The following is a 14,569-nucleotide window of genomic DNA, read 5'->3' on the forward strand; positions in this document are numbered from 1 at the left end:
AGGTCTGAGAAGGATCATACTGAACATGCCTGGGGAATCTGTATTAGAATCCAGAGGTTCTAATGCCCATCACATCAGCCAACTAATTACAGAATCAACAGAGTAAAGGATGTTATGGTAAAATTTCTGTGTTTTAGAGTAAGGCATGGTTGAAACTCTAATATAGGACAGGCAAAGTTTCAAGCCTTTGCAAGTTATTTTTACTGAGTATAAAGTGAGAGGCATCTAAAGAATCTGGTTTGGCTGCCTAAGAAGCTTACAGATGGGCTGAGATTTAAAAGCAGAAATAGAAGAATGGGCAAATCATGAAAGAAGAGTATAAACAAGGAGCCAATACTTTGCAGAGCTGAGGCTTGCAAGAAAGAGTAAATATAACAATAATAAAAATTGGTTATCTTTGAAGCAAGAGGAAGAAGGAGGAGGCAGTATCTCTGTTTGGAGAAAACGGATAAATGCTATTGGGTGGAACTTCTCAACACCTGCTTCACTCAAAAGGAAAACAGTGCCCAATCTGGTGGTCACAGAATAAGAGGAGGGAGCTGTAGCCCAACATAGGAAAAGAGGGAGCAAGGGAAGACCTAACTATTTTAAATGAATGGGGCCTGAAGAACTGCATCCAACTCACAGGTGTAATCTCCCCAAGGCTCTGTCTATAGCCTTTTAGAATTCTTAGAGAACAGAGGAGGTCCCTGAAGACTGTAGGTAGCACACTGACCCTGGCAATTCTACGATTCTATGATTATTATTGTCAAATATGTAATCTATTGTTTGATATTTTTAAACAATCAAACATATATAAATTTGATGAAATAGGTAGATAGATAAATATATAAATACTTGCATTAATAAACAACATTTTTAAAAATAACATTTAAAGTGAAGAAGAGACAAGAAACCAGTAAGGATATTACAAATATGTGATATTATAAAAAATATTGATCTAGGTTCACTGCGATGATGCATGTGAATTGCTAACGGTTTAAATACTACTTGCAATTATCCATGCATCTGTACAGTCAGTCATGCCAAAGGCCTGATTTTATGAATGAAACTTATTTCAAGATGAACAATACACTTGGAGCACGACTGCTGATATTTCAGTTTATACCCACAGATGCAATGGCTGCATTGTGGAGAATTTAAACAGGACTGAAGTAATATTTTTTCTTGTGTAAAACAGGAACAGCTTGTAACCCTCACTAATGGGCTTTCTACAGTTCACTAGCATACTGGGGGGGGGGGCGGAACACCCTGGGCAGCACTTTGGGGGGGGTGGCACTGGCCCTGCAGGCGGCCGAGAGGGAAGGGGAGGGCACATCCGCCAGCTGGCCGCAGTTCCAATCCCAGGAGCGGAAGCAGCGGAGAAGCAGCGGCAGCGTTGCTGCCCCTTTCCAACGCTGGGAAAATGATGATGATGGTGATGATGACGACAAAACAACAACAACCAGTTTATTATTTATACCCCATTCATCTGGCTGGGTTTCCCCAGCCACTCTGGGCAGCTCCCAACATATTAAAAGCAGAATAAAACATCAAACATTAAAAACTTCCCTAAACAGCCTTCAGATGTCTTCTAAAGGTCAGATATTTATTTCCATGACATCTTGTGGGAGGGCGGTCCACAGGGCGGGCACCACTACAGTACTGAGAAGGCCCTCTACCTGGTTCCCTGTAACCTCACTTTTCACAGGGAGGGAATCACCAGAAGGTCCTCGGAGCTGGACCTCAGTGTCCAGGGTGAATGATGGGGGTGGAGACGCTCCTTCAGGTATACTGGGCCGATGCTCGGAAACATACTGGAACCCAATGTAGGTCTTTCAGGATTAGTGCTATATCCTCTTGGCGGCCACTCCCAGTCACCAGTCTAGCTGCCACATTCTGGATTAGTTGTAGTTGCCGGGTCACCTTCAAAGGTAGCCTCGTGCAGAGTGCATTGCAGTAGTCCAAGCAGGAGATAACCAGTGCATGCACCACTCTGGCAAGACAGTCCGTGGGCAGGTAGGGTCTCAGCCTGCGTACCAGATGGAGCTGATAGACAGTCGCCCTGGACACAGAATTGACCTGCACCTCCATGGACAGCTGTGAATCCAAAATGACTCCCAGGAGACTGGCTGATCAAATAATTTGTTATGGATGGGGGAGCTCAAGAAAATGAACTGACCAGTCCATAGCTGCCAAGTCTCCCGTTTTTTGTTGGAAACTCCCGTATTTAAACCCGTCTCCCCGCTGTTATCCGGAATAGAGAAAAATCCCATAAATCCCCCGGATTTCCTACCTGTCAGGGAGGCTCCTTCTGCACATGTCTGGACATGCGCAGAACCGATTTCGGGTGCTGCTCTGCCCATGTCTGGGCACCAGAAATCGGGCAGAGCAGCACTGGAAGTCGCTTCTACGCATGTCCAGACATGCGTAGAAGCGACTCTGCTGGTCCTGAGGAGGACGGGAAGTAACATGAGGGAACGTTTGGAGCTTGCTGAGCTGACGAAGGGGCTGCACGGCCGGGGAGAGGAGATGGTGCAAGAAGTTTGGGGGGGAAATGGACTTTTATTTCCTGGAAAAAATCGTAGTATTATCTAATAAATATTATATTCCTTAGGGAAGTTATACAGGTTTTGGTATTGAATTAGGAGTTAGATTTTATAAGATAGAATATGATTTTAAAAGATAGAATGTTATAAAGGAATTAATCAAAGGTGGTTGTGTTAGGAGTTAGATTATATCCTCCACACCTGCCCACCCCCTGCCCCTCAAAAACAGTACTTCTGTCTTGTCAGGATTCAACCTCAATCCTGCAGAGGCAGTCTCTTCTCGCGGCACCCCAGGGCTTCAAGTAGGCCACAGCACGGAAGTGGTGAGCTCCCATGTGCCACCCTGCAGCACCCCCAGCCCCAAGCAGCGACCACAGACACTCGGCCACTGCTGCACTTCAAAAGCTGACTGCGCCCACATTCTCACTGCTCAACATCCCTCAGCGTGGAAAAGTGAAAGCACTTTGGGACTGCTAAAAATTGCCTTAGACTTGGATTTCATGTTTGAACTTTTGGTTCGCTTCACTGGAGAATTCTGATCAGACAGAGCAGTTAGTTACACATTAAATACAAGACCTGCAGCCCCCATTCTCAGAGAGGCATTTTTCCCACATTGGGGGAATGGCTGGAGAATTTCTTAGTTAGCAACTTCATTTTAGCAGTCTGAGGCTTCTGCTTTTTAAATGTGAGACTGTTCAGATCTTATGTAAACATATTTCTTCTTACAACTTTTCAAAGTACCATTCTTGATCCATAAGTTTTCAAACTGGGCCAACCCTACTGTTAGGTAAAGCGAAGTGATTGCCTAAGGGGGCAGGTGCAGGTGGGGGGCAACACCGGCATCCATCACTGCCCTGCTTCCCAATCAGGATAGGATGAGGCTTCAAAAGTAATTCCTTATGGGCAAAAGCAACAAAATGTGGAACACAGCATATACTTTACCTCATAGTAAATATTTACCCCTTGCCCCACAGACCTACATGCATCTCTTGCCATATGGGAAGTGCAGGTAGGTAGAAGAAGCATAACCTATTTGATTCTGTTATCTACTAATCAGAAGTAACACATTCCTTTAAAGCCAATCCTGTTCAGAGATACGAAACCCTCTGAGACTTGCTTTCACTACTCCACCTTAGGGAGCAAAATGTCTTAGGCCAATCCAGCCTTCAGATCATAAGTGCTTCTAAATATCAGCTCTCAATCAGAAGCTGTTGTTTGCTTCTCCACTTGCTTACAAGTCTCATGTATCACACAACACAATGATATAACTGACAGCATCTGGATCCGTTCCGCTAAGCCCTCATTTTCAACCAGCATGAAGTCAGACCTCCAGTATTTCATGGCTGGTTAGCGAAACTTTAAAACTTTATCCCTCCCTTTACATAAACCTACAAATCCCTTATGGAGATTAATGATAATTGGCTGTGCTAATGCATGCCTGCATTGCTCTATTGGCGAAAGGCGCTCATTCAGAGCTGGCAATGTTTGTTTCAAAAGAATTTCAAAAGCGGAAGAAAATGAAGGCATTGTATGGGAAGAGGCAGGGAGAGTGTTGACAGGTGGCTGAACTCTTGGATCACAAGTGCCTGAAGTACTTTACGGTGACATTTCTCAGGACCTTCTCCATTAGCTCTGGGATATCGCAAAGAGGTTTTTGTTGCTGCCATTGGTGCCATTATCCTAAGTGTTGACAGAGGAAGCTTACTGTATACAAGGAAAGCAGGAACAAAGCAGGAGGACGGGCATTGTGGAAGGATTGCTTAACTGGAGCAGCAGAAGGGCTGTGTTCCCTAGGTTTGCACACCTGGTTTGCACACAAGAGGAACCAAGTTTAGTCGCTGGCACCTCCAGGCAAGGAAAGACTAATCTGAAACTATGAAGAACCACTGCCAGTCCGTGAAGACATTACATCACTAGATGGATACTCAGCATAACGTAGCACCTTGTGTACCTCTCTTTTTCTTGTGGGATAGGACTCTGGTTCAGTGGCAGAGCACATGGTTCAATCCCCAGCATTTCCAGGTACGGATGAGGAAAAACTGCAACCCTGGAGAACTAACACCACTCACATAACTGAGCTTCACAGACTTGTATTCCTAAATGTGGACCACCCATTTGAGACTAACAAATCAATCCCAGAAGTTTGTGGTTTATCAGTTTCTCAGAACTAGCCACTCCTCCAAGAGAAGAGGTAGAATAGCTTCACATTGTGTCCCTTGGCATCATCCATGTCCTGTTCTTGTCATCTCCCACATAACCTTTCCATTTTTATTTATATCTCTATTAAATTTGTATGCCACCCTTCATCCGTTCGCAGCATACACATTACTTGCCCAATGCTATGGCATAAAAAGAGTCCCTGATAGATCAAACCAACAGTTCCAGTGAGACAGTGGTCATAACTAACTTTATCTGGATCACGGCCACAGAAGGTAGGACAACCGATAGGCCATAGCAGCTAAATGGAATCTCCATGTTTAAATGCAGTATACAACAGGGTATACACAAACAACAGGGGACAAAAAATACAAAAAAATCCTTCCAGTAGCACCTTAGAGACCAACTAAGTTTGTTATACCCCTGACAAACTTAATTAGTCTCTAAGGTGCTACTGGAAGGGGAAACAATTGTTTTTTGTTTCGACCACGTCAGACCAACACGGCTACCTACCTGTAACTAGTAACAGGGGACAGTTATCAGCTTCATGACATGGTTTTTTTTGGGGGGGGTCTTTCCAGAAACATCTACTGCCCCCCTTTTGGAGTCAGAATGCTACACTCCAGAAAGTCAGTCTTGTATTATTACTCACAGCCAACTCTTATCTGCAGCACTACTAGGCTCAAGTATCTTGCTTTCCTATGTGGAAGAATCAAAGCCAGTAAGCCTGTTAATTTTAATTGGTTTCATTTGGTTGCTTCAGCTTTGCAGATGATATACCGAGCCACATACTCAAGAATCTCAGATGACAGAAATTGTCTAAGACACATTTTACTTGAGTGCCTTTGACATCCCATATGTGACATATTTTCCAGGATTATGGAATTAGGAGGAAGTCTGATGTGGCTTAGCATCTTTGCAATGGGAATACTGTATTTTCCTGCACATAAGACTACTTTTTAATGCAGGAAAATCTTCTCAAAAGTTGGGGGTTGTCTTATACACAGCCACAGAAGCGATTTCTGGTGCTGCGAACATTTTGGATATGTGCATGTCCGGCCCATGGACGATCGTAGGAAGAGGGGTAGTCTTGTATGGCGAATTTATCCCAAACTCTATATTTTAACTGGAAAAGTTGGGGGTCGTCTTATACACCCAGTCATCTGATACACTGGAAAATACGGTATATACAAATGCCTTCACTAGTCACGTTTCCCCTTTCACATTCTCAAATTGCTCTGCACCTCTGCTTTCCTATGGCAATATTTCTGATGGCAAAGATAAACTTTAACAAAATGCAAAAGCAAAACAAAAAAACAAAGAACAGCGCAATGGTCATGCAAAGTGAAGTGACCATCTGTTCAAGGTTGTTGTTTTTTAACTTAGCTAAAAATTAAAGATGCTGCTTTAATAAGTGCTCATTGCTAGTAGATTCTTGTGTAATCATCTTGATGGCTGGTGGCAGAAAACACCCCACTTGCTTGTATAGAGACTGGAACGAGTGTACATTGGTGGAGGGGGATGGATGGTTTAATAACTGGCTTTTCACCAATGAAGTACTGCAGATTGCTAATAAAGAGGAGCCCTTTCTATCATGTCTCAAATTAGTGCATTAAATAGTGCGTTCCGTTCACTTTAATGTTCTCCCCTCAGCTATTTTGGAAGGAAGATTTAATAGCATTCCACAACTGAATCAGTTGCAAAGTTTGTATTTCTTGCTACAAAGATTTATATGGTTCTGAAGGGGGTCAAGGCAGTCTCTTATCTGGCTCCGGTATCTTTTCCTAATAGGAAATGGAACTTCAGGTTTATAAGGAATGCTGCAATCCTGGCAAGGTTCAGAACATTGTTGTTGTTTAGTCTTTCAGTCGTGTCTGACTCTTGGAGACCCCATGGACCATGACAGAGTTGATTCAGAAACTGCCAGACTGAAAATACACACTTCTCAAAATGGTAGGATCTAGCTCTGGCTATTTAGAAGCTTTCCCAAGGGGACACTGCATATTTCACTAACAACACTGTATTTACAGGTGTTATTTACCATTTCCAAGACAAATGCAGGCACAGCAGATGGCCAGGAAACAGAGAAATTGATTAAGCACCAGGTTCAGGAATTGCCTCATATTTTAAAAGTTGCAAACTCCCATCTGTTTTCCCTGATGCATCTTTCACAAACCAAGAATTAATGCAGCTAAAAGGAGATGCATGGTTTTCAATAAATAATCATTTGCTCCTTTTGTAGTTGACTAGATTTTGATTTTGCTGCATTATTTATTACAGCATTGGAAACATTTTGTCCTCAAAATTCCTGGGAAATGCAGTTTGACAGTGCTAAGAATTTCCTACTGGACACATCTAAGAACACAAGGAGAGCCCTACAGGATCTGACAAAAGGCCTGCCTGGTCCAAGCATCCTTTTCTCTCACTGGCCACCCAACTGCCTCAGAAAGACCCATACGCAGGAGGGCAATAGTCCTCTCTACTGTTGTTCTCCAGCAAGTGGTATTCAGACCCACAGGCTGCATTTGATCCTGGCGGCAATATAGTCATCGTGACTAGCAGCCCTAGCGTTTCTCACTTTGTGTAATTTCTTTTTAAAACCACCCAAACTGGTGGCCAACACTATGACTTTTAAAAAACAACAACTAAATTCCTTTATTTACAATGGGAAGAGATTATTACTTTGGAATATGGAGTAGATGAGGCACCACAGGAAAAACATGGAACAGTCAGGAGGCAATGGCGATCCAAGATGGAAAGAGACTAACCTTGAAAGTTGCCTTCCTCTACATCTCACTGCACTGGGCAATCACCACTGGCGGCCTGGGCTTGTTATCTGGACCAGTGGACGCATTTTCCATTTTTCTCTTGACATGCAGCCCATCAACTATTTTACCAAAGACTACATGCTTCCCAGCCATCCAGCCACACTTGGAGCAGGTGGTGAAGAATTGGCAGCCATTAGTGCTGAGGCCACTATTTGCCATGGACAGCGGGCCAGGAGCTGAGTGTTTCAGCTTGAAGTTTTCATCTGTGAAGGGACCCCAGTAGATGCTCGCCACTCCGGTGCCATCTCCATTTACAAAATCGCCTCCATGAAGTCCTTTATGACCCTGTGAAAAGTGCTGCCTTTGCAGCCGATAGGAACACCATCTTTCCTGAATTCACCTGTGCAAAACTGCCTTGGCATTAGGAGTTCCCCCACCAATTTTGACAGAAAAAGAAAGAAAGAAAGAAAGAAAGAAAGAAAGAAAGAAAGAAAGAAAGAAAGAAAGAAAGAAAGAAATCAGCCATGTGGGTCCAGCACAGCTTCCCACACACATATCAGCCAAGAGGCATCGCTCTAGGCCTGCAACTCACTTGTGACCCACTGCCATCATCTGCCAACACTATGATTTGTGGCAGGGAACTCCATATGTTAGCAATGAGCTCTGTGAAGAAGTACATCCTTTTTCTGTCCTGAATCTCTCAGGCATGCAACTCAGGTGCCCTACCACCAAAGCTATGTTGCTTCTCCACTAACACATATTCCCTGATGGTATTCTATACACCAGGAGAGTGGATAGCATCCTGCTTCATAACCACACCTCAACATGGGGGAGCCCTCCCAACATCCATCGCTCCCAGCAGCTGCCTGGTTTCTGAACATTAAAGAATTGTGATGTCTCCTGTTGGAACTTAAAACTTTCTCAATCACCCAACTCCTTTTGGTTTTAGTTTTCCCGCTGCCCTATCAGAGTTTTCAACAGTAGTTCATGCAAAAGTGAGAACAACAAAACTGGTTTATGTCATCCTTCTGTAACTGGAAACAATTAAAATGGAAGCTTAAAAAACAGATAATCCCTTCCCTACAAAATGAAACAGGAATAACAAAACAAAATCTCTAACAGGTGGAGTTAAAGAGTGAAGGCAGGGGGAAAGGGGATCTATCACCATGAGAAAGAGAGCCATAAAGCAGCTGGTACAGTGGAAGTAATAATTTACAGCTGGAAGAAAAGCAGCACAGCTGGATTACTTCTTGAGATAAGCATGCGGATTGTCAAAACATCTGCCAGGCAACCAATTTAGATTAGTTTACTCAAGGTAAATTGCAACTAACGAGATCATTCTTGACTTTGGCTGAAACAGTAAGTAACTGGGATGGTGACATTTTTGCATAAGTCAGAAGATTAGTATTGATTGGTCCCAAAATGAACATTTGTGGAAGGCACGATCTGGAAGGCCAAGACAACATCGGTTTTTGCTTCAGAGATGACCCCATCCGAGCCAAGAATTTACAGGCCCACGGGAAGCATCCATCATGGATTACCTTACTGTGTCTTCTCTGTAGATGTAAAGACTTAAACATGCAACCAAACCAATGCACTGGGCCATCCGAAAACATGTCTGCTGCTTCCCGTTCTGAAGGATGAGTGTCTGTGGGTTCAACTGACATCATTTATTCAAAGCTGGGCAAAACTTTAAAATACATATTTTGCCCTGGGCAGAAGTGTAGCAAGCTCGGGTGGTACCCGGGGCGGAATTTTTTTTGTCACCCCCCCCACACACACACACACCGCTTTTTGACAGCCCCATTGACTTGGCTTGGGAGTCGCCAAGGTAGGCTTGGGAGTCGTGGGCGGGCGCCAAATGCAACCCCCCACAGCAATAACACCTGGGGTGGTCTGCCTCCCCTTCCTACGCCTCTGCTCATACCTACATGTCAACAAATGTGTGATATGGCACCCTAGGAGATCCAACCACACTGTGGAGCAACTGTAGCATAAACCATGTTTCTGGAGGCCTCCACACTGCTATCACGACCACCTCTTAAGAACTAATCTGCTGGATCGGAGCAAAGGTCTGTCTCCTCTAGCATTCTCTTTCTGCCAACAACCCTTGGCTGTCAGTCACCCTGGCATATGGTTATTGGGAGCTATGTTGACTAATATGGATGTTCAATTTAGTTATCATGGCTGGCAGGCTAGATCACTCTTTAATGGACTTATCAAATCCTTAACACACACACACACACCTTATATAAGCTAGTGGCCACCACAGTACCTTGTGGCAGTAAATTCATCCCCCCTCCCAAACAAATGCCCCTCAGATAATCCCAAGACACATAAAACCACTACTTGTCTTACAACCATAGGATAGTTAAAACAACCTTTTGAGGGTTCAAGAGGAGGGAAGGCAGGCAGGTAAAGGGGATGATGTACATTTCACGGGAAAGTTGAGAAGCAGGATCAGCGAGATTCCTGCCTCCTCCGCTTCCTCATTGAGGCGCTGCTGCCGCTCTGAGAAGGAGAGAGGGGAAAGGGGGCTGGGAGCCTCCCGCTTCCCTTCTGCCCCAGGACGAGCTGAGTGGAAGCCGAGGGACCACCCCACCCCTTTCCCCGGCATGGGCACAACCGCGTCACGGTGAGGCTCTTGCTCTGGAGCCAGAGCCAGAAACCAGAGCCAGAGCCTCACCGTGATCCTGTACAAACTGCACAGTTGTGGGCGGAGGGGAGGGACGTGCTAAGTGTCACCCCCCCCCCAGGGTGGCACCCGGGGCGGACCACCCCCAACGCCCCCCCTTGCTACGCCCCTGGCCCTGGGCCTCAGGAAATAACATTACTCATCCCACATTCCTCCAATGCAACCTTTCCATCCCACAGTGTCCCACAGTATTCACAATTCATTTGGGGAGAACCCCTAAACCATAGAAATTAAGAAATGGTAGGATTTTGATTATTTGGGATGTGAATGGAGAAGTACAAGAATTCCCGAGCTAACCTATGCAAAACAACCTGGCCAAGCTAGAGTCATTCAGAAGCAATACAGGCTCCTTGAGGGCCATTGGCAATGCAAGAAAACAGTCCGTTTCACACACCCCTGCCGTGAGGTGGGAACAGAAACTGGGGATTTGGAAGGTTGCCAGGGCAACTGGGTGTGAGGTGACGGGGAAAGAGAGTATTTAGCATGGTGTGCTGGTAAGAAGAAAGGGAGAAGAAAGACTGAGATCCATCTTGGGCAGGCTGGCTGAAGGCTGGCTGGGAGAGATGCTTATTTGCATATGATTCGCATATGTTGATTTATATGTATAGATACAAATTTAGAAACAATTACTATGATTTAAATAGAAATGCATCTCACCATAATGACAAAGGCTGTAACCAACTGAGTTCTGTGCCAGCTCAGTTTGCTATCCAGTGCTGTTGATGGGCAGAGGCGGAGCTACCTCCGGAGTGGGGTGGGGTGGGGCTAGCCACCCATGGCAGCATTGTGCCTATTGGCCCACCTCCCACGCAGCGAGCATCCGGGGGTGTCACCCATGCAGCAAGCGGGAGAGGTGGTGCGGCGATGTCACCTGCCCTCATGGCTGACACACCGCACCTGCCTTCCTCCGCCACTGTTGATGGGTGAATTTCCTGCCCTTCCTTCTAATGGTTCTTTATTTTTAAAATGGACATTGATTGTTTATCCCTTCAAACAGAGAACACCTTCAACTGCAGGACTGTCCTCAAATAGTCCTGCAAATGATAGGTCTGTCCTCAATAAAGGTCTGTCCTCAACATATGGCCACACGATACACAATGCTATTGTGGAAGGAGAGACCCTGTTATTTGAAAATCCCCAACCATCAATAAAAACACAGAGAGAAAACTAGGGGTTCTGACCAATGTTTACTCTACTCAGAGTGAACTCCTTGAAATTAATGGACATAACTAACTTAGGTCCATGAATTTCAGCAGGTGTACTTGGAGTGGACTTGGGCCCCATTCAGGTGGGAATGCCCTCCCACCAGAGGTCAAAGAGAATAACAATTACCAGACCTTTAGAAGGCATCTCAAGGCAGCCCTGTTTAGGGAAGCTTTTAATGTTTGATGGATTTCTGTATTTTAGTATTTTGTTGGAAGCCGCCCAGAGTGGCTGGGGGAACCCGGCCAGATGGGTGGGGTATAAATAAATAAATTATTATTATTATTATTATTATTATTATTATTATTATTATTATTATTAATTCACACCATTTTAAGCATTGTGATACTGCTTCAAGCAGGCTTGACATCCCTCAAAGAATTCTGGGAGTTACAGTTTATTAAGAGTTGTTAGGAGACCATTCCCATCTTGGAGCTACAGTTCCCAGACAGGCTTAACAGTCAATCCCACTTCACAAGGAACTCTGGGATATGCAGGTTGCTTTTCTCTCTGCAGGGAGGAAGATGCAATCAACTACAGCATTTCCCCCCAAGGGAAGGTAGTAATTTTGGTTTGGGCAGGGGGAGCAGCCAGAGGGCATGGCCTTAGCCTGCACCTCTCTGCACCCCACCACCCGACACAAACACATTGTTCCACCGTTTAAACTGTGTGTGTGAGAGAGAGAGACATACAGAGACAGATTCTGGTTTGAATGCAACTATAAAGAAATCAAATAACATGGGAAAAAGTTTGTGTTTGAGAATGCAGCACCTTTTCAGGTGTGATTCCATATTGTAACTGTACTTACCCATGACGTACAATGTACGGTTGTACTGCTGTTACTGTTTTTCCTTTTTAAATTGTTTGAAAAACACACTTTAAAACCAATAAAACATTATACCTCAAAAGTGGGTGGGTGTGTGCATGTGTTTTAACATCTAGTTCAGTCGTGTCTAGTTTCAACCTTTTGCCAGGGCTCCAAAGCAGAAGGGTGCTTTCTGGTAATGGCAAGGCTTCCGGCTCTCCCTTGAGCCTCTTATCTGCAGCAAGGTCTGGGAATCCCAGTATTAGGGCTAGGAATCCTATCTCGGGATGATGTAGCTCAATGGTAGAGCATCTGCTTTGCATGCAGAAGGTCCCTGGTTCAGTCCATAACACCCACAGGTAGGGAAGACTACAGCCTGAAACCCTGCAGAGCTGCTGCCAGTCAGTGTCAAAGATACTAAGCTAGACAGCCAATGATCTGACACATGATAAGGCAACTTCCAATGTGTGCAACCAACTTAGATGGCTTTAAAAGAGGGCGGAAAAAATTCATGGAGGAGATGGCTATCAAGTCATGATGGCAATGCTCTGCCTCCATGCTCAGAGGCAGCAAACAATGATGAATAGCAGTTGCTGGAAAGCACAGGAAGGAAGAGCATTGTTGCTGTGGGATCCTGCTTGTAGGCTTCTCACAGGAATCTGGCTGGCCACTGCAGAACAGGATGCTGGACTAGGTGGGCCATTGGCCTGATCCAGGAGGTTCTTTTTGTGTTCTTAAAGCTCCTTGATGTCATGAAGAGGCAATCAGCCCAGCCCACTTTGTGCATACATTGCTCTGTTTGATTCCGGCACCATTGCTACTCTACTGCAGCATTTTTGTTGTGGGACTGATACCAGGCAGAGCAGTGAGCAAGCAGTGGTTAAGTGTGGTTGCCATGCAGTGAGCCCACCCAACACCTCGTAAGCTAACTTGCTGCTCTCCCATATGGCAGAAGACTCAGCCCATCCAGCTTCTGGGGAGTTACATCTTGTCCTTCACCTTGGGCAGGAAAAGGTCTTGCACTGGCCAGGCAATGGAACTCATGCAGCCAAATGTCCTGGGAAGCAAGCAAGGAGCAACTATGCCCCCAAAGCTTCAATATATCTTTAATTAAGGGGCACAAAGAAAACCATCTCAAAATATATTTTTCATTGTTATCAACTTGTACAAGGTGGCAGAGTCAGCCAGCCCCACAGAATTGCCGCCTAAGGCAAAGAGCAAGATAATGCCGTCCTACATTCCACCAACAGAATCCCACTTAACTGGTACCAGTGCCTTCTCGGTAGTGGCGCCTGCCCTGTGGAACGCCCTCCCATCAGATGTCAAGGCAATAAGCAACTATCTTACTTTTAAAAGACATCTGAAAGCAGCCCTGTTTAGGGAAGTTTTTAATGTTTAATGCTGTATTGTGTTTTTAATATTCGGTTGGGAGCCGCCCAGAGTGGCTGGGGAAACCCAGCCAGATGGCCGTGGTATAAATAAATTATTATTATTATTATTATTATTATTATTATTATTATTATTATTATTACCATAATCGTTCTTCCGTGCCGGCAAAGGGACAACATGGATAGCAGGCTAACTTAGGGAACCGTGAGGGGGCCTGCTACCACCCGAGCATCTGTTTCACCCTGTCTAACAGTAGGGCCGGCCCTGTTAAAACATCTGCGCTAACTGCCCGTCTACTACCAAGACAGGTTCAAGGTCCTTGAATCAATTCCAAAAGCCCTGAACAACTTTGGTCCAGGGGGCCTCAGGGATTGCCTGAACCCTTTTGTCACAGCTCAATCACTCATTCTGCTTCAGTCTCTTCAGCCATATATTATTCTCCTCTCTCATTAGCAAAGTGAGAGGTTCCACTATGCCAGTAGCATCCTTCATTGTAGATTCTAAATTGATAGGGTTCTTCATCCCTTAAATATGGCCCCTTTTAATAAATACAAAAGTTTGTATTGGAGCAATAGCAAATAAAACATGGTTTAAAACTGCATCTGCACCACAGTGAATGAGGGAAAAATAAAACTGCATGCCTTACATGGTCACACAGAGATACTTTAGAGGTAGGGAAGGTGGTAAAATTATTTTGAACTACATCGTTAGGGCTTGGCTGTAAATTATGGGTGAGGTGCCATTCCAAGAGTTCCAATTCAAACAAGAGGTGTAAAATCCAACCCTTCCTATAAAGGATTGTGTTGTTAAGGAGAGCGAAACAGAAATGGTAGAAGCTATACATTGAAGCCCGCAAGCTTTCTTTCCTGGCACCATAGAGAATGAGTCATGGCTGGTGAATTGTGGGAAGGAGGAGGTCCCCAAAGTAGCACACACAGTGTTATTGCTTCAAGGAGCAGCAGGAGACCCTGCCCACAGTATGGAACCAATTACCATCTCTGTGCAATTACAACATGGCCTAGAC

General features: G+C 44.8%; 1 protein-coding gene and 1 pseudogene across 12 annotated transcripts in view; both read right to left on the reverse strand.

Annotated features, from left to right (window-relative positions):
- Positions 1-14,569, reverse strand: part of THSD4 (thrombospondin type 1 domain containing 4) — a 372,415-nt gene that overhangs the window by 252,670 nt on the left and 105,176 nt on the right. The gene's annotated exons all lie outside the window — the stretch shown is intronic.
- On the reverse strand, positions 20-10,163 carry LOC118092770 (peptidyl-prolyl cis-trans isomerase H pseudogene; annotated as a pseudogene). The gene has a single exon (XR_015946857.1). The product of XR_015946857.1 is annotated as a peptidyl-prolyl cis-trans isomerase H pseudogene (transcript).

Source organism: Zootoca vivipara, chromosome 13, assembly GCF_965207765.1.
Source record: "Zootoca vivipara chromosome 13, rZooViv2.hap1.1, whole genome shotgun sequence".
NCBI classification, from domain to species: Eukaryota; Metazoa; Chordata; class Lepidosauria; order Squamata; family Lacertidae; genus Zootoca; species Zootoca vivipara.